This window comes from Odocoileus virginianus, unplaced genomic scaffold (genome assembly GCF_023699985.2).
Source record: "Odocoileus virginianus isolate 20LAN1187 ecotype Illinois unplaced genomic scaffold, Ovbor_1.2 Unplaced_Scaffold_35, whole genome shotgun sequence".
Lineage (NCBI taxonomy): Eukaryota > Metazoa > Chordata > Mammalia > Artiodactyla > Cervidae > Odocoileus > Odocoileus virginianus.
In genome coordinates, this window is record NW_027224297.1 from 164,416 (window position 1) to 186,044 (window position 21,629).

The window sequence follows — 21,629 nt, forward strand, 5'->3', positions numbered from 1 at the left end:
AGAAGGTGACTTTTTACAAACAGATTAAGACATGAATATAGGTGAAGTATGATACTGCCTGCAATGCTGAGAACTGACTAGTTTCAAAAATAAAACAGCTGTTCCATAATAGGAGTAGAGTTAATTGTGTGTGTGTGTGTGTGTGTGTGTGTGTGTGTGAGAGAGAGAGAGAGAGAGAGAGAGAGAGATTTGGGGTGGGGGAGGAAGGGGAATAGTTTCTAGTGGAGTCTTCAATTTAGCTGTAGCTTTAGTATATATTTCCAAGCTGCAGTTTTCTAGCACGTGACCACTGATTATATGATCAGATAAAACCAGCTCTTTGGGAAGACCAAGAACTTGTGAGTCTTCCAGTGATTTGGATGTGATGGGATAAGAGACTGTGTGCCTTTGATAAAATTGTTTTTAAATACTAGTTTATTTTGAAGTCAGTAAAATAAAGAATCCAAATCTAGAATGAACCTTAATGTTATTGTAGTATGACTTTATAATTTTTAAAGGATTTCCAATGTGTATAACAATTTCATAAATGGAATTACAAATGTCTTGCATTTGATGGTCCATGACTGATGTAGTTTTCACAAAATCCCGTATTTGTCCTCATTCTTTCAGCTCTCTGCCCCTTGCTCTACTCCAGAAAACCAGCAGCCAGGATTACTGCTCACAGCACAGGAAATCGGGGGGTTCTTCAGTTGAGAAACTGAGATGCCCTCAAGAAAAGCAGTCACTGTGTCCGCGCAGAGAACGAGTCTCACGGACTCCCCAGCGCAGGCAGGGTCGTTGCCTGAGGGCCCCTGGTCTTGGGTTTTGAAGCCCATCACTGCTTTTCATCGAGACCACACCTCCCACCGCTCCTACCACATGATCAGATGCAGGGGGGATACCAAGGCAGACGTATTCCTGGGAAACATAGTTACCCTCTTGTCGGTAATTTTGCCAGACTTTCCTTAGGTGGCTGCCAGCCTGGGCTGCTTCCGCTTTCTCCTGACATCTCTTTCTCCCGTTCACGGGGGGTCACACTTGCATTACAGTTGACTCCTTTCCCAGCCCTCTCCCACTCCTTTCCTAGGTCCTTTCACACAGGTGTTTCTAATAATGGATTATTTTCACATCTAATCCCATCTTGGTATCTGCTTCTCAGAAGACCACATCTACAGTTGGTGTGGTACTGGGGGGGGCTATGAGAAAACAGGGGTAACATGAGATTTGGGCCTGGCTCACTTACTGTGTGACAGCCAGCAGGAGCTGTCCTGATCAGTAGATTGGCACCAACGGATCCCGGCTCAGTGTGGCCATTCGGTTGCTAAGGACTTCGCCAATGGCAACCTTGGAAAATGCTCTTGTGGAGGAAAATACTGTGAAAGAAGCCTGCAGACATTTGGAAAATACAGGATTATTACTAAGTTGTATTTTCATCCTTTATAAGGATAGTGAGAGGCTGAGAATAGTTAGTAAGCCCTTAATACCTAACAATGAAAAGCAGAGAGCCTTGGTGTGGTAGTGTCTAAAAGAGGCTGTATACAGTAGTGAGAGGGTGGCCACAACAGAACAGCAGGGCTGTCCAAGCAGGCCTTCGGGGAAGGGCAGGGCCCTGATGGGAAGAACCAGGGATCCTAAACCTGTGGCAGGACATCTGGATGACTGCCCATCATGACTCTACCCCTCCACCCGGCCCCTCTGGGTGAGCAGAGGCGGCCCACCTCTAGCTCTAGGAAGGGCTGGAGCACTCACAGTCCTGGAAGCTGCTGCACAGGCCTCTCGCCGATCGGGTGACCATCTGCCCCCTCTGGAGCTGCCCCTACCTCTTCTCCTGGCTGCCAAGACAATCAGTGAGGGTGTTGTTGAACATCTATAATTTTTAAAACTAAAAAATTAAGAACAGAGGAGTGGAGGCTGAGGACAGTTAGCCTAGTGAAAAGCATGACTCTGCTTATTTCCCAGAAATCACTGACCAAAGAAGCGGCTGGGTTACTAGAAGGAAGGACCCTGCAGTAGCAGTCCAAGTACGTATCATGACAATATCTCCAGTCTGACCCTCAAGAGACCTCTGACCATGTCCCCAAGTGGTTGTATACTGCGGGAAAGGATATAACCAGGATGGGGGTCTAAGCCTGAAGTAGAAATCACAGTGACCATGTGCCCACAGACTCGCCTAACCCCACAGTGATGATTTTCTCAGTCCCTGAATATCCAATGAAGTACATATACTTGGCAGTTGAAGTTAACCTTCCATCAGGCCCTCATCTCTGAAGTAAAAGCTATCATGGTGCAGAAAACCAAATAGAAATGTGGGAAATGGTGCCTTCCCCCACCCAGGCCAAAATTGCCGAACAAAAATAATTTCTTATCCCAGGGAAGACAGCAGAGGGCTTAACATAGCTCTGTTTAATTTGCCAGCCTGACCTCTGCAAACCCTGGGTGTATCTTAGAGAAAGACTGTAGGTTACTGCAGACTTAACCAGTTAGTAGCCCCAACTGTTTTGCCAGGTGTGGTATCACTGCTAGAGCAGACTAGCAGGTCTTCAGTGTAGGGTGTGCAGCCACTGCTTTGGAGAGTGTACTCTTTCCATTCTGACTAGAAAAGAGAGTCAAGACCAATTTGTGGCTTCTAGTTTCAGTTCCAGTTATGTATAGTGCTTGGAAGTCATCGATCTTGTCACCACAACAACAGCAAAGATGGGTAACCCGAAAATCAGTGATTCTACTCATTAAAAAACTGAATTTGCAGAGCAAAGTCCCACCCTGAAATCTGTATAAACAGACAAATCCAGACAGGCATTGAGATCTGCTTAGCCTGGAATACAAACTGATAAGAACACTTAAATGGTAATTGTGATGCATTACTGGAGGATGTATAGGTGCATCCATTATGAAAGTTGGAGACTTAACACCCCCTGTCAGTAATTGATAAATCAGAAAGGCAGAAAAATCAATAAAGATACTCAGTAGCTTATCCGAATAGCATTATCAGTCAACTCAATCTGTTGACATTTATAGAATGTTCCATCCCACTATAGCAGAATACAGATTCTCCTCAAGCTTGGGTGTAACATTCATCAGTGTAAAGCACATTCTAGGCACCCTATTAGACTCTGAGCTTCATGAGGTTAGCATCTGGGTTTATCAGTCTCACTGTGGAATCCCCAGCACAATGCCTGACACACAGGAGGTGCTTGATGAATATTTTTTTGCATGAAGGAATGAATTGTAAAATTGGGAGACAAGACAAGGAATCAGATCATCATGGGAATAGCACCAAGATACAGTCTTCACACAGAGAAAGCAGATGGAAAATATTTAAGCCTCAAAGGTTAAAACTGCAAACCCACACTGACAAATAACAGAAATCATCCTTTTATTGTAGAAACTACCACTTGATTAGTATTCTTAAAGCCCTGCTTTCATCATATCGCTTCTTTAATAACTTTCAATAGCTCCGGTGTTTTGACTCCTGAACCTAGCATCCTAAGCCTTCTCTAACCAGGACCTTCCCTAGTTATCTTACCTTGCCTCTTATTAATTGCTCAGATATTATTAATTGCTTCAGCTGTTGAATTTATCTATTTCCTATCTACATTTCTTGTATGAACCTCTAGAGTTTTGGACCGTATCTCATTTATATCTGATTAATATGAAAATAATTTGTGTTCCATTTGTTTATTTGTAAATTAATTTCTTTCTGTATTTTGAGTGCATTTTTCCATTGACTCAGTATTAAAAATGATTAGATTCTATTTACATCTCTAAAAATGTATTAACAAATGATGTAAGTGAAGCATATTACTACAGAAGGCTAAGCTTGGAATCCTTGGAGCAAGGGTCTATGTAACAAAATTTTTCACTACATCCATCACTCCCTGATTGTCCCTTCAAAAACTCTCATTTTGGAGCATTGGTTTACTTTATAAGGGTTTAATTTTCTATAGAGAACTCAGTCCATTTATCCTCTTCTACTTATAGGGCTTTTATTGATTTTCTTCTGGATCAAGTTTGTGTTTGGAGGTATGTATGTATGTGTACATGCTCGGTCGTGTCTGACTCTTTGCGACCCCATGGACTATAGTCCACTAGGCTCCTCTGTCCATGGGATTTTCCAGGCAAGAATACTGGAGTGGGTTGCTATTTCCTCTTCCAAGGGGTCTTCTCAATGCAGGGATTGAACCCGAGTCTCCTGCGTCTCCTGCAATGCAGGCAGATGCTTTACCACTGAGCCACCAGGGAAGCCTGTATTTGGGGGTGGGGGGTTGGAAACTACTTAGGACACCAGTGCATAATTTTTGAAGACAAATAATGCCTGCCTGAGATATATCACTGATTATGTTTTAACAGAGATGTTAAGCAAATATGCATAGTGGAGAATCATCACTTCCAAAGGATTTGTTTTATCATTGCTGTTATTTTTAGACACTAGAACTTGTCCTGTTAGAGCTGACCTAATTATTCCCATTAATACAATTTTTTTACACTTCTAATAATTACCAGCAAGTATCTAAGAGAAAATCACTAAGTTTTTAGAGAATGAGCTGAATTTCAGGAGGTAGGTATGAGCTCTAAAATAACTTGCAGTTTTGCTTTGTGGTGATTTAAATCAGTTGCCTCCATTTTTATTTGAATGTTTCTTTTAATAGATTCCGTGACCCAGATCATGACCAGCAAGAGCTGTGTAAATTCAACTTGGAGATTTTTTAATTTAATGTGTCAGAATATGAGAAATAATGGGAGTTATTGGGAAAGATCAGTTATTAGTTTAGGAATTAACATTCTAAACCCAATCTGTGGCTCTCTGACCCCGTACCACTGCGTTGGACGCGCGGCAGGAGCCCTGACTCGAGTCAGCAATAAACTTCCCTTTTTTTGCGAGTTGCATTGTCTTGGAAGCCTTCTCTCTTCCCGCTCGGGGATTCGGACATCGGGCATAACATTTGGGGGCTCGTCCGGGATCCCTTGACCGGGGGAAGAGAACACTTCCAGGACAGAGGGGAAGGATAGATATAGCACCGGTGCTCAGGCAGGACAGGAAAGTCCAGTGTAAATCCGAGGCCCTGCTGAGAAGCAGGAAGGTATCTGGCACAGGAGAAAGCTTTCTATAAAGGGGGAACGGATTGGACGTTCCAGCCGGCGCAAGACCGAGGCCAGCGAGCGCGCTGGAAGGCAGCCGGCTCTGCGGGAAGGAGAGTTCCTCTCCTGATCCCGAGTCTGGTGAGCAGTGGACGCCATTCGGTAAGGTGAACCTTGTACCGGGAGGCAAGAGAACTCAGGGGGCCCGAAAACCCAGCGCTGTGTTGTCGGCCGACGTTTGTCTGTCTGTGTGTTTGCCTTCGGCTCTCCGTGTTTGTGTATGCCGGCATTGTCTCTGGTCCTCCTCCTTTTGAAATCTTTGAAGACATCTGAAGTTTTGTGTCTCTATAGAAGGTTTTCTGAGAGACTGTATTCTTGTATTTAAGGGAGTGTCTGATGAGGACTGCCAGGTTTATATGTGTGTTTTAACTCTGTTCTGTGTTGTGATTTGTGATGGCCATTTTGCTTTGTCTGGCCACCATTTAGACCTGCCGCCATTTTGTTAGAACTTGATTTTCTTTTCCTGTGCCGTGAGACCACGGCTCTCAGGAACACTTATCTAGACCATCTCTAACTCCTGAGACTGAGAGAAAAAGGAAAAAAGCCTTTAAAAATGTTATTTATTTCAACTTTTTTATAAACTAGTAAATTTTATATTGTAATATCTAATTCATGACCAAACTTAGAAAATGAAGCTAGATCTTGCACTGTGTCTGTCTAAATATGTTTTGGTATGTCTTTGTCTCTGGAAAATATTTTTTAGGTTAATTTGTAAATGAGCTCTATTTAATTGGCTTAAAAAAAGGGGTAAGTGCTTACAAATCAAATAATTCTAAATTAAACAATAAATTCCAGGTTTAGGTGAACTGGGAAATATTTAGTATTAAATACCTGATATTAATGTTTGTTTGTTGACCTATCTAATATAGACATGTCTTAGAGTAATTAACATCAAGTGAAATGTTTTCATTGTGCCTAGGTTTAATATAAGTTAAATATTATGCCTGTTACAGGTTTGTCGACAAGTAAATTACCTCGAGTAAAAAAAAACTTCTAAAAAAATGTAAATGAGGTATAAGTTTGTATATAAACTCTATTAAGAATAATTATTCTTTAAGAATATCTGTTTAAAATAGTCTCTCCAGATTGGTGTAACTTGAATTTCTAAGGGTTGTGCTAAACTAAGTATTGGAAGTCTATTAAATAATTAGGTCATTTCCAAATAAAATAAGATTTTTTTTTTATGGATTCATCTGTTTAATACAGGGATATGACATCTGTCAGTACTAGGCACCATAAAATGTAAACACAATCACTGTCATAAACCTGGATGAAATAAGATTTTGAAACATTTACTACTAAACACTGATTTCCTTTTACAGAAAAACTAAAGAGATTTGGGACTATAAATGAATAATGTTTGATGCCATCCTAAAATGTTTTAAGAAAGCAAGGGTTTTAGAAATTATCACTGGTATTTATGCTCACCAATCTATAAAATGCTAATATAAAAGTTAGCTCTTGGTTCGCTAAAGGAAAGCAGGAAGTGTGCTTTCAGTAAAAAAAAAAAAAAAAAGTGTAAAAAAATACTAAAAAGAGTTATGCATGATCAGGATTTTCTAAAATTGGATTACAATTAGTTAGATAAATGGATTTTGTTAGGAATGACAGGTCATAAGAAAACTGGTTAGAGCCAATTAGGTCCAAGATGGCGGAGCTGACTTTCACTAGACCTTGAGCCTTGGTATTTACGCCCATTGTGACATATCAACAAGCTAAATGATACACCCATCAACATTGACTAAATCTGACCAAATGTTCTAAATGCTTTTAATTGATCTTTTTGATAAAACTTCCTAAATCGAATTCTTTTGAAGTTCCTTTGACATCTAGCTAACTTTGGGGTGTTTCAGAGGGCCCCTGAAACATCCCAAAGAGAGATATTAAACTATTTGGTTGGTTAAATTACATAAAAAAGATTATCAAATGAGTAATAAATCTGCTCATGTTATAATGTATGAAAAATTACTAATACAGATATCCTAGAAATTATATGGAGTTCTTAACATTTTGATATGTCTTGGTATTCTAATGAAAAACCTGATGACTTCACAAAAGTTAACAAAGGACTGAATGAACCAGCGAATATGCTTATAACTTTTATGGTTTCTATCTGAGAAATTACAGGTTTAAATCGTGTGTTTTCCGGGAGTAGAGAAAACCTTCCTCTTAAACTAATTATAAAATAAGTTGGTAAAATTACACGTTATAAACAAAACAATTATATTTTCTCTCTATCTGACTCCTCCAGAAATTTGAAACTCTTAAGTTTCCAGTAAGTTTATCAAATGAGCTAAGAAGGTTATCTCACTAACAGGTACAAAAATCTCAAGGAATTTTTGAGACCTTAAAAAGAAAAGAGTTCACCTAGATTTGTTAGGCAAAATCTGTGATAAGCCTTTGGTGTGAGTTTCCCAGCCCTGTTTTATATTAAAAGTTCAGTCTGAGATCCTATAAGTGTTTCAGCAAAATAAAAAGTCTATGATCAATTATGGTTATATAAATCATCAGACCAAAATTAGTGAAAACAGACCTATTTTGCAAGCAAACTAGCCTTAATTTGGTTGTATTTGATAAAAATGAGGGTAACTTTAGGGAGAAAAAGATATTTCAAAAAAATGTTAAATCCCAGTTTGTTAAGGGAGAAAAAGATATTTCAAAAAAATGTTAAATCCCAGTTTGCATGTAGTAAGACTCATTTCTCAGATAGTTCTTTGCTGTTATGTGATATTAATGTGAAAGTTTGTTTCTGAAGCTTATCTCAGTAATCTATCTTTGGATGAAGATCAGATGCCTCATGACCTGCAACCAGGACTGGAAAAAGACATAATTTAAGAGACTGTCTCCAACCTGGATGGAAAGACTTTGTATCAGGAGAAACTACACTACACCAGGATGAGAAGACAGCGACATCAGAGGCAGACAGCTTGTCCAAGATGCTAGACCTGATTCGTATGATCATTTATAATGTTTTCTTGACTTCTTAGACCTTTGCATATAAATCAAATGCTTTTCTATCATAGGCCTGATTCTATGTTAGTTTTAAAAATCAATCCAATTGTTGGGTTTGTGGCCAATTACCTGTATCTAGTTCTGGGTTACCTTGGTAAATTTCTCTACTACAAGACTCTAACTGGTTGGCCCTGAGGAAATTTACTTAAAAAATATATATATAGTCATATTCAGGTCACTGTGATACTACCAGATGGGATCCCCTCACTGGGCCAATTAATAATGCCTACTCTGACTCTGGCTATAAATTTGAGCCTTTTTCTATTCCTCAAGCTCAATCAGAGCAACAAGAAAAGTTTTAGCAAAAGAAAAAGAAATCTCCCACAATTATGAGATAGATTTATATAGATAACACCAGGCTATGGTAATTTAGGTTTAAAGTCTCCTCTGTGTTGAAAACAATTATATCATGCTAAGGATAATCAGTCTAGTAACACTAGAAAACTGGGCTATGTGCCTTATAGATGGTGGTGCCAATGTATAATTTCCCTGAAAGATAAAGATTCGTACAGAGTAGACTAAGTCAGACGACCTGGGATATACTGGGCTACATCTAATGGAAGCTCTTAAGTCTTACTTGTGACTTTACTAGTACTGCTGGCTATGTTCTTTGTATTTCACCTGTTTTACAAAATTGCTATTTCTTACAGTGCCAAATGTGTGACTGAGGCCTCTGATAAAATAATATATAGTTCCCTATGAGATCGATGATGATAACAGTGTAACTCTAGATATGAGAAAAAGCAACAAGAGGGAATGTTTTCCTGGACCAAGAGGCTAGTAAGACAGGTGGTCCAGAGAATTTTGGATACTGTTTTATGGCCTAGTCCAGTAACAGCACATTGAGTGGCCTGTCAACAAAATCTTTGCCAAACCTGAGAATGGACATTCTCAGCACCGTGGGATAAAATGGTCATGAAATGCCCCCCTCAAAGTCGTGGTCAAGTTTGTGAGCAGAAAGGGGCTCTGCCAACTGAAGATTGACACTTGCCATCTACATCTACAGAGATTATATCATGGCCACTGCAACTGCTGACTTTCAACGGCCCTGAAAGGAGTTCAGGGTGAAGATCAAGAATGAGGCATTCCGTGCTCTGGGAAAAACTGGCAAAACAGGCCTTCAGATAGTTAGATCTTTTCAAGAGAAAAGATGAATCCCAATTCTTGCATCTTCTCATACCTAGAGAAACACTGACATCATTAATGGTGCCATCTGCTTTGGCTATTAAAAAAATTTTACAATTAAAAGTCAAAATAGAGTACTCAGCTATGGTTCAGACATCCTGAAAAATAAACAGATGTTACTATGGGTGTAATTTCAGATTAGACATTGTATTGCTAAAAAAATAAATAAATAAACCCAATCCGTGTAATGCATTATTGTTCTGGTGCTTGGCTAACCCTTTTCTCAATGCTGTTCACCTATTTGTGGTGATGGGTTGGTGTTGTGGTTTCCAGAACCATTCTACTCTGCCATATTTTCACAGTTCCCTTGATTATCAACTTTACTGCCTGTTCTTCTTTTTATTTATTTATTTATTTATGGCTGTACTGGGTCTTCGTTGCTGTGTGGGCTTTTCCCTGGCTGCACCAAGTGGGAGCTTCTGTTGTTGTGGAGCACAGGCTCCTGAGTGCCCTGGCTTCAGTAGCTGCGGCACGGGGACGCAACAGTTGCAGATCCCGGGCTCTCAAGCACAGGCTCAGTAGTTGTGGCATACAGGCTTAGCTGCTCCATGACATGTGGGATCTTCCCAGACCAGGGATCAAACCCTTGTCTCCTGCATTGGCAGACAGATTCTCTACCACTGAGCCACCAGGAAAACCCTTACTGCCTGTTCTAACACTGTACTTTAGTTACCCTGATAGCAATCGCATGAATACACACATATAGTACTCATTTAGTGTGTATTGTCTTTGGAGTCAGATTACCTGGATTCCAGCTCTGCCATTTACTAGCTCTGTGCCTTTGGGCAAGTTATTTAAGCTCTATCAGATGCAGTTTTCTCAACAGTAAAATGAATATATTAGTCATCTTGGTGTCTGTAATAAGGATTAAATAAAATAATCTGTGGAAATCATTTAGCACAGTATATGGCTATTGTTAGGGTTCAATAAACATTATTATTATTATTATTGCTGAAAAGGTACATATTATAGACTTTTGAAGTAACAGAATGATATGGAATAGAAGGAATTTGCCAATGAAGAGATTGGTGGTCCTAATATTTAAAATGTGAGTGCATGTAAAAATACTGTTTATACTTTCAGAAATCCTTAAATGCATTGCTTAAACAATTAGAGAAAAAAGGAATCTGGAAAATCAAGTGAAAGACTATGCACTGAGACTGGAACAAGAGTCAAAGGTTTGTTTCTATTCTATGTTAAGAAATTCCTTTGGAACTGCCATGATTTTTGGTATGTTATTAAAAACATACTATATAGTTCTACAGTATACTTACAAAACTATTTTGTATACTATTTTTAAAAAGCATAGAGACATAACTTGGCAGTAATCTTGCTAGTATTGTAAATCTTCTTTGATATCAGTTTCTTAACTTTTATATCTTTCACATAAGCTTACCACAGGACCAACAATGAGCGCTGTACATACCTCGCTGAAATGTCTCAGGTAACTTGTTTCTTTACCTTCAGTTTTTAAGAGGTACTGTAAATTATGTTTTTCACTTTTCTAGGTTTTTTGATTGGCTTGGTTTAGTAGAAAGCAGCTGTTGGAATTAAAGGAGAAAAAGTACCAAGTTTCTATATATGGAAGGTAAAAAAGAAAACATGTAACTTTTATCAGTCAGTCAGTTCAGTCACTCAGTTGTGTCCGGCTCTTTGCGACCCCATGAATCGCAGCACTCCAGGCCTCCCTGTCCATCACCAACTCCTGGAGTCTACCCAAACCCATGTCCATCGAGTCGGTGATGCCATCCAGCCATCTCATCCTCTGTCATCCCCTTCTCCTCCTGCCCCCAATCCTTCCCAGCATTAGGGTCTTTTCCAGTGAGTCAACTCTATGCATGAGGTGTCCAAAGTATTGGAGTTTCAGTCTCAACATCAGTCCTTCCAAGAACACCCAGGACTGATCTCCCCCAGGATGGACCGGTTGGATCTTCTTACAGTCCAAGGGATTCTCAAGAGTCTTCTCCAACACCACAGTTCAAAAGCATCAATTCTTCGGCTCTGACCTTTCTTCACCATCCAACCCGCACATTCATACATGACCACTGGAAAAACCATAGCCTTGACTAGACGGACCTTTGTTGGCAAAGTAATGTCTCTGCTTTTATTTATTTATTTATTTATTTATTTAATGTCTCTGCTTTTTAATATGCTATCTAGGTTGGTCATAACTTTCCTTCCAAGGAGTAAGCATCATTTAGTTTCATGGCTGCAATCACCATCTGCAGTGATTTTGGAGCTCAAAAAAATAAAGTCTGCCACCATTTGCACTGTTTCCCCATCTATTTTCCATGAAGTGATGGGACAAGATGCCATGATCTTAGTTTTCTGAAAGTTGAGCTTTAAGCCAACTTTTCCACTCTCCTCCTCCACTTTTATTAAGAGGCTTTTTAGTTCCTTTTCACTTTCTGCCATAAGGGTGGTGTCATCTGTATATCTGAGGTTATTGATAGTTCTCCCAGCAATCTTGATTCCAGCTTATGCTTCATCCAGCATAGCATTTCTCATGATGTACTCTGCATATAAGTTAAATAAGCACAGTGACAATATACAGCCTTGACGTACTCCTTTTCCTATTTGGAACCAGTCTGTTGTTCCATGTCCAGTTCTAACTGTTGCTTCTTGATCTGCATACAGATTTCTCAAGAGGCAGGTCAGATGGTCTGGTATTCCCATCTCTTTCAGAATTTTCTACAGTTTACTGTGATCCACACAGTCAAAGGCTTTGGCATAGTCAATAAAGCAGAAATAGATGTTTTTCTGGTATTCTCTTGCTTTTTCGATGATCCAGCGGCTGTTGGCAATTTGATTTCTGCTTCCTCTGCCCTTGCTAAATCCAGCTAAATTCACATTCCAGGATGTCTGACTCTAGGTGAGTGATCACACCATCGTGACTATCTGGGTTGTAAAGATCTTTTTTGTATAGTTCTTCTGTGTATTCTTGCCACCTCTTCTTGGTATCTTCTGCTTCTGTTAGGTCCATACCATTTCTGTCCTTTATTGAGCCCATCTTTGCATGAAATGTTCTCTTGGTATCTCTAATTTTCTTGAAGAGATCTCTAGTCTTTCCCATTCTGTTATTTTCCTCTATTTCTTTGCACTGATCACTGAGGAAGGCTTTCTTATCTCTCCTTGCTTTTCTTTGGAACTCTGCATTCAAATGGGTATATCTTTCCTTTTCTCCTTTGCTTTTAGCTTCTCTTCTTTTCACAGCTATTTGTAAGGCCTCCTCAGACAGCCATTTTGCTTTTTTGCATTTCTTTTCCATGGGGATGGTCTTAATCCCTGTCTCCTGTACAATGTCACGAACCTCCATCCATAGTTCATCAGGCACTCTGTCTATCAGATCTAGTCCCTTAAATCTATTTCTCACTTCCACTGTATAATCATAAGGGATTTGATTTAGGTCATACCTGAATGGTCTAGTGGTTTTCCCTACTTTCTTCAATTTAAGTCTGAATTTGGCAATAAGGAGTTCATGATCTGAGCCACAGTCAGCTCCCAGTCTTGTTTTTGCTGACTGTATAGAGCTTCTCCATCTTTGGCTGCAAAGAATATAATCAGTCTGATTTCAGTGTTGACCATCTGGTGATGTCCATGTGTAGAGTCTTCTCTTGTGTTGTTGGAAGAGGGTGTTTGCTATGACCAGTGCGTTCTCTTGGCAAAACTCTATTAGCCTTTGCCCTGCTTCATTCTGCACTCCAAGGCCAAATTTGCCTGTTACTCCAGGTGTTTCTTGACTTCCCACTTTTGCATTCCAGTCCCCTATAATGAAAGAAGACATCTTTTTTGGGTGTTAGTTCTAAAAGGTCTTGTAGGTCTTCATAGAACCATTCAACTTAAGCTTCTTCAGTCACGGCATAGACTTGGATTACCTTGATGTTGAATGGTTTGCCTTGGAAATGAACAGAGATCATTCTGCCGTTTTTGAGACTGCATCCAAGTACTGCATTTCGGACTCTTTTGTTGACCATGATAGCTACTCCATTTCTTCTAAGGAATTCCTGCCCACAGTAGTAGATATAATGATCATCTGAATTAAATTCACACATTTCAGTCCATCTTAGTTAGTTGATTCCTAGAATGTTGACGTTCACTCTTGCCATCTCCTGTTTGACCACTTCCAGTTTGCCTTGATTCATGGACCTAACATTCCAGGTTCCTATGCAATATTGCTCTTTACAGCATCGGACCTTGCTTCTATCACCAGTCACATCCACAACTGGGCATTGTTTTTGCTTTGGCTCCATCCCTTCATTCTTTCTGGAGTTACTTCTACCACTGATCTCCAGTAGCATATTGGGCACCTACCGACCTGGGGAGTTCATCTTTCAGTGTCCTATCTTTTTGCCTTTTCATACTGTTCATGGGGTTCTCAAGGCAAGAATATGGAAGTGGTTTGCCATTCCCTTCTCCAGCAGACCACATTCTGTCAGACCTCTCCACCATGACCCGACCATCTTGGGTGGCCCCACACGGCATGGCTTAGTTTCACTGAGTTAGACACGACTGTGGTCCTGTGATCAGATTGGCTAGTTTTCTGTGATTATGGTTTCAGTGTGTCTGCCCTCTGATGCCCTCTGGCAACACCTACCGTCTTACTTGGGTTTCTCTTACCTTGGACGTGGGGTATCTCTTCACAGCTGCTCCAGCAAAGCGCAGCTGCTGCTCCTTACCTTGGACGAGGGGTATCTCCTCACGGCCGCCCCTCCTGACCTTGAACGTGGAGCAGCTCCTCTCAGCCCTCTTGTACCCGCGCAGCCGCCGTTCTTGGACGTGGGGCTGCTCCTCCTGGCCGCCGCCCCTGACCTCGGGCGTGGGGCCGCGACCTCGGGCGTGGGGCAGCTCTTCTCGGCCACGCTTGTGCGCGGTCCGTCGCAGCCACACAGTCCATCGCAGCTGCTGGACTTTTATAAAAAGGTAAAAATAAGATATATGTTTCCCAAATTAATATTATATTTTGTGTGCTTGTTATTTTAATTGTTCCTTTAGTTTGCTTTGTAATTACTAGAATTCACACAAATAAGTAGTTTTCACTCCTCTGTCATGAAAGTCAAGGCATTTTACCTCATAGCTATGCATGATGAAGTCTAAGATAGACCCCACACTGCTATTGCTAGAAAGTGTGTACTTACAAGCGGCAGGACAGGGAATTGATCAATGATTTATGAAAGACACTGCACATACTTTCCAGTTTTTCATTTGCTTTTCCATTTTATTTATGATGTTGTTGGTATATAGAGTTTTTGTTTAGATGTTGTCAAAGCTATCTTTTATTTATGGCTTCTTATGTCATATTTTAAAAGACTGTCTTTGTCTCAGTGTTTCATAACATTCATCACATCTCTTTAGTACTTATTTGGCTTAATATTTGACATTTAGATATTTAATCCTTATTAACTATTTTGATATATGTTTTCAGGTTAGGATGCAAATTCAGTTTTCAATGTGCATCATTTGAATGGAAGTGTCCAAAGAGGGGTAGGATGTGTGAATCTAAGAGAAAAAAATAAAAGAAAGATCAGGATTGAAGCAATGGATTTAGAACTTATTAGCATATAGATCGGAGAAAGCAATGGCAACCCACTCCAGTACTCTTGCCTGGTGGGCTCCTGTCTGTGGGGTCGCACAGAGTCGGACACGACTGAAGTGACTTAGCAGCAGCAGCAGCATATAGATAGTAAATGACCCCATGTGAATGAATCAAATGCATCAGGGAGAATACACAGGGTGAAGAGATAGTCTGAGATACAGCTTTGAAGAGTTTCAGCAGTGATAGCCAGGGAAGAAGAACCAAAAAGAGAGTCAGTGTCCTCAAGACATAGGTACATGAGACATAGAGGTGGAGGACCTTGAGGACTGGTTTTGACATAAAAGTGATTATCTGACCACTGATTTGGTGTTTCCAGAGGCTTAATGAAGGGACTAGAAGGAAGGGAGTTAGCTTTGGGGATTGGAATCGAGGATGGGATGCAGAGAACAACTTGAGAATGAAAGTCAGGGTGAGGGGTAAAGGCAAGCTTGGACTTTAGTGCCAACGAAGGTAAGTAGGAAATTGAGACAAAATTTTGGTCTTTTACCCATGAAAAGGACAGTCAGTCCACCTTTTATAGTCCTGGATACTTGGCTAGAAGCCCTGCTTCCTCTTGCTGTACCAGTATCCATGTGCCTTTTCTCATACCTTGCACTCTGTCTCCTCAGAATATGCTGTTTCTCCTACATTCCAGTTCTGCCTCCTTCAAGGTTTAGCAACATGCCCTCTCCTTTATGAAGCCATGATATGATGAGAGGCCACAGACTTTGGAGTCACTGCAAATTGGACTTGAATCCCAGATTTGTACCTACTGTGATGTGACCTTTGGGGGCCTCAATTTCTTTCCTCCTCTGTAAAAGGAAAGTAGTGGGAGTATCTTGAGGGGGATTTGTGAGGGTCTGGAGATATGATATATGAAAAGTGCTGAGTGAAATGCCTGGCACATTATTGGTTCTAAATTCCAGCAAACAGTGAATATTGTTTTCCTGTTTTTCTTTCCCATCTCCCTAGCCCCTCCCTCTGTGAAAGGGGCATCAGCATTTCTACTTGCCTTAGCCATCCTTCTTTAGCTTTGTTTATCTGAAAAAAATCATTTGGGTGGAATAGCTCCTACTCTGATTATACAGGATCACTGAACATACAATCAAAGCCTATTTTAACAGCTTCCCAGGAAGATGTTAATCCTGTTTCCCTGTATAAATGTTAATAAGGATTTTCACTCCAGAGTGAATTGTTAATCTTTATAGTCAAAGATGGTTCTGACTATGTGAATATTATGGTGACTGGAAAGGTCAATGAATGATTTGCCATTCTTTCCATGCTGAATACATAAATAATTGATTCTTTAGTAGATAACTAGAGCTGTTTGCTGAGTCTGCTGTTTATATTTCTGCTGGCTTCACAGTTTTGGCTGAAACTGAGTTTCCACATCTTAGGATTCTTCCAATTCGCATGGTATATGGACAGTATGGACATTGCTTTTTAAGAATATATAGGCAATCTAGCCAATATTTTATAATAACTATACAGTATAAAGCAAAATGAAGTGAAAGTGTTAGTCATTCAGTTATGTCTGACTCTTTGCAACCCGGTGGCCTGTAGGTTGCCAGGCTCCTCTGTCCACGGAATTCTCCAGGCAAGAATACTGGAGTGAGTTGCCATTCCCTCCTCCAGGGGGTCTTCTTGACCCAGGGATTGAACCCTGGTCTCTTGCACTGCAGGCGGATTCTTTACCATCTGAGCCACCAGAGAAGCCCCCCAAATGCAGTATAACCTGTAAAAACTGTCAATCACTGTACTGTACCAACCAGTGACATATAATATTGTACATCAACTATATTTCAATTAAAAAAGAAAGAAAGGGGAAAAAAGATATACAGGCATACCTAGGAGATATTGCAGGTTTGATTCCTGACCATCAAAATAAAGTAAAATTAATATTACAATAAAGTGAGTCACAGGAACTTTTTGGTTTCTAATCTATATTAAATTTTTTTATACTGTAATGTAGTACAACAGCATTATATCTAAAATACAGTATCCATACCTGGTTAGGAAAGAGTTAATTGAGAATTGACTATTCCTCTTATCTCTGAAAGCAATCAAGAAATAAGAGGATAAATGCTCAACTATTGTATTTCAGACCTCTGGCTCCTACCCAGTTTCTCAAAGGAAACAGATGGATCATCTGCCTAAAATGAAAGAGAATCTAGTGAAAACGTAAGTCTAGATCTTTCCTTTCTAATTAATTACATTGAAATGTGAATGGTACTCATGCAACAGGTGTCCATTATATTTTGGAAGCTTAACTTTTATAGCAACAGTGTAAAATAGCAGATGGTAAGAGAACTTAGAGAAGTTTGTATTCTCCATTTACTATTTATATATATCTGGTAGGTTCCAGGAATATTATTCATCCTCAAACATGATGTTATTTTCTAAGCTAAAACGATACTGTTCCCAAGTAGAGCTTAGAGCTACACCATTAACAACAAATCCAATTAAATGATCTGCCTTAACCTTTTAGTTTTACCACTGTGGGTGAGAATCCCCTAGAAGAAATGGAGTAGCCATCACAGTCAACAAAAGAGTCCGAAATGCAGTACTTGGATGCAGTCTCAAAAACGGCAGAATGATCTCTGTTCATTTCCAAGGCAAACCATTCAATATCAAGGTAATCCAAGTCTATGCCGTGACTGAAGAAGCTTAAGTTGAATGGTTCTATGAAGACCTACAAGACCTTATTAGAACTAACACCCAAAAAAGATGTCTTTTTCATTATAGGGGACTGGAATGCAAAAGTGGGAAGTCAAGAAACACCTGGAGTAACAGGCAAATTTGGCCTTGGAGTGCAGAATGAAGCAGGGCAAAGGCTAATAGAGTTTTGCCAAGAGAACGCACTGGTCATAGCAAACACCCTCTTCCAACAACACAAGAGAAGACTCTACACATGGACATCACCAGATGGTCAACACTGAAATCAGACTGATTATATTCTTTGCAGCCAAAGATGGAGAAGCTCTATACAGTCAGCAAAAGCAAGACTGGGAGCTGACTGTGGCTCAGATCATGAACTCCTTATTGCCAAATTCAGACTTAAATCAAAGAAAGTAGGGAAAACCACTAGACCATTCAGGTATGACCTAAATCAAATCCCTTATGATTATACAGTGGAAGTGAGAAATAGATTTAAGGGACTAGATCTGATAGACAGAGTGCCTGATGAACTATGGATGGAGGTTCGTGACATTGTACAGGAGACAGGGATTAAGACCATCCCCATGGAAAAGAAATGCAAAAAAGCAAAATGGCTGTCTGAAGAGGCCTTAAAAATAGCTGTGAAAAGAAGAGAAGCGAAAAGCAAAGGAGAAAAGGAAAGATATACCCATTTGAATGCAGAGTTCCAAAGAAAAGCAAGGAGAGATAAGAAAGCCTTCCTCAGTGATCAGTGCAAAGAAATAGAGGAAAATAACAGAATGGGAAAGACTAGAGATCTCTTCAAGAAAATTAGAGATACCAAGGGAACATTTCATGCAAAGATGGGCTCAATAAAGGACAGAAATGGTATGGACCTAACAGAAGCAGAAAATATTAAGAAGAGGTGGCAAGAATACACAGAAGTACTGTACCAAAATGATCTTCATGGCCCAAATGATCACAATGGTGTGATCACCTAGAGCCAGACATCGGGGAATGTGAAGTCAAGTGGGCTTTAGGAAGCACCACTATGAACAAAGCTAGTGGAGGTGATGGAATTCTAGTTGAGCTATTTCAAATCCTGAAAGATGATGCTGTGAAAGTGCTGCACAGCAAACGTGGAGAACTCAGCAGTGGCCACAGGACTGGAAAAGGTCAGTTTTCATTCCAGTCCCAAAGAAAGGCAATGCCAAAGAGTGCTCGAACTACCACACAATTGCACTTATCTCACACGCTAGTAAAGTAATGCTCAAAATTCTCCAAGCCAGGCTTCAGCAATACATGAACCATGAACTTCCAGATGTTCAAACTGGTTTTAGAAAAGGCAGAGGAACCAGAGATCAAATTGCCAACATCTGCTGGATCATCGAAAAAGCAAGAGTTCCAGAAAAACATCTATTTCTGCTTTATTGACTATGCCAAAGCCTTTGACTGTGTGGATCACCACAAACTGTGGAAAATTCTGAAAGAGATGGGAATACCAGACCACCTGACCTGTCCCTTGAGGAATCTGTATTCAGGTCAGGAAGCAACAGTTAGAATTGGACATGGAACAACAGACTGCTTCCAAATAGGAAAAGGAGTACATCAAGGCTGTATATTGTCACTGTGCTTATTTAACTTATACACAGAGTACATCATGAGAAGCACTGGGCTGGAAGAAGCACAAGCTGGAATCAAGATTGCCGGGAGAAATGTCAATAACCTCAGATATGCAGATGACACCACCCTTATGGCAGAAAGTGAAGAAGAACTAAAGAGCCTCTTGATGAAAGTGAAAGAGGAGAGTGAAAAAATTGGCTTAAAGCTCAACATTCAGAAAACTAAGATCATGGCATCTGGTCCCATCACTTCATGGGAAATAGATGGGGAAACAGTGGAAACAGTGGCAGACTTTATTTTTTTGAGCTCCAAAATCACTGCAGATGGTGACTGCAGCCGTGATATCAAAAGATGCTTACTCCTTGGAAGGAAAGTTATGACCAACCTACACAGCATATTAAAAAGCAGAGACATTACTGTGCCAACAAAGGTCCATCTGGTCAAAAGCTATGGCTTTTCCAGTGGTCATGTATGGATGTGAGAGTTGGACTATAAAGAAAGCTGAGCATTGAAAAATTGATGCTTTTGAACTGTGGTGTTGGAGAAGAATTTTGAGAGTCCCTTAGACTGCAAAGAGATCCAACCAGTCCATCCTAAAGGAGATCAGTCCTGAGTGTTTATTGGAAGGACTGATGTTGAAGCTGAAACTCCAGTACTTTGGCCACCTGATGCAAAGAACTGATTCATTAGAAAAGACCTTGATGCTGGGAAAGATCGAAGGTGGGAGGAGAATGACAGAGGGTTTGACAGAGGATGAGATGGTTGGATGGCATCACCGACTCAGTGGACATGAGTTTGGGTAAACTCCAGGAGTTGGTGATGGACAGGGAGGCCTGGCGTGCTACAGTCCATGGGGTTGCAAAGAATCGGACACGACTGAGTGACTGAACTGAACTGAACCTTTTAGTGAGGAGGTATGGACACTGCAATAAATGTAGGTGTCTGTGCAGTTTAAACTATGTTTTCGTTTGTGAATAAAAATAATTTAGGATGAATAAAGAACAGAGAAATATTTTAGGAGTTTAGGAGATTATGTCTACACACGCTTTTCTGTGGTCCTGTACTAAGTGCAGAAGAATTACTCAGGCAGTCCATGTCTTCTATAACCTTATCTCATGCAGATAATATATTCATATATAACTTAACAGTATTAAAATTGTAAGCAAAGATATAAATTATCTATAGATCAGAATTCTTTTCAAACACAGGCACTCAAAGTGCATGTAGTATAATAGGTTTCTTTGATGAAAATTCATAGAATAGCAACGTTCTGTTCAGTTTTTGGCTAGATGGCCTTGACTAATCATAAATACTTGAAGTGTACAAGATAATGAATAATCAATGGAAATACAATGGAGTTAAAGCATTGATATAAATTGTAGAAAAGGACTTCCTTCTGAAAAATGCTGTACTTCTGTGTTGGGAGGACCCCAAGACGACTCCTGTGTTCACTGGTTCATTAGAATGACTCACAGGACTCAGCATCTATTTATGCACACAGCTAAGATTTATTACAGTTAAAGGATACAAAGCAAAACTATCAAAGGAAAGAGATGTGTGAGATGAAGTTTGGAGGGAACCAGGCACAAGCTTCTAAAAGTTCCCCCAGTGGAGTTTTGCAGAAACTTTAGTTCTTCCAGCAATGAGCTGTGAAGGTTGATTCTAGGGCCCCACATTAGATATTTAGTGCCCATGTATTTGCTGGCCATTTGTATATCTTTTTTGGAGAAATAGCTATTCAAGTCATTTGCCCATTTTAAAAAAGTTGTTTGTGTTATTTTTGTTACATTATAAGAGTTCTTTATATTTTCTGGTTGTTGGACCTTATCACATAAATGATTTGCAGATATTTTCTCCTATTTATTGGTTTTTTCCCTTTCTTGATGCTGTTCTTTGAAGAAGACAGTTTTGATTTTGATGAAGTCCAATTGATACTGGCTTCCTAGGATTATATTTTCTCATTTGCTTGTGTTTCAGGTATCATATCTAACAAATCATTGCCTAATCCGAGAACATACGAATTTATACCTATTTTCATCTAAGAGTTTTATAGTGTTAGCTCTTTTCCAATCCATTTTGAGTTAATATTTGTATAGGATGTGAAATATGTCTAATTTTAGTCTTTTGCATGTGTCTGTTCAATTATCCTAGCACCATTTGCTGAAAAGACTATTCTTACTCAGTCGGATTGCCTTGGCATCCTTTTAAAAATTAGCCATAAACATATAAATTTATTTCTAGGCTCTCAGCTCTATTCCATTAATCTGTAAGTCTGTCCCTATGCCAGTACCATTCTGTCTTGATGACTATAACTTTTCATAAAGTTTTGAAATCAGTGAGTGAGTCCTTTAACTTTAATCTTTTGCAAGATTGTTTTGGTTGCTCAGTTCAGTTCAGTTCAGTTCACTCAGTCGTGTCCGACTCTTTGCGACCCCATGAATCGCAGCACGCCAGGCCTCCCTGTCCATCACCAACTCCCAGAGTT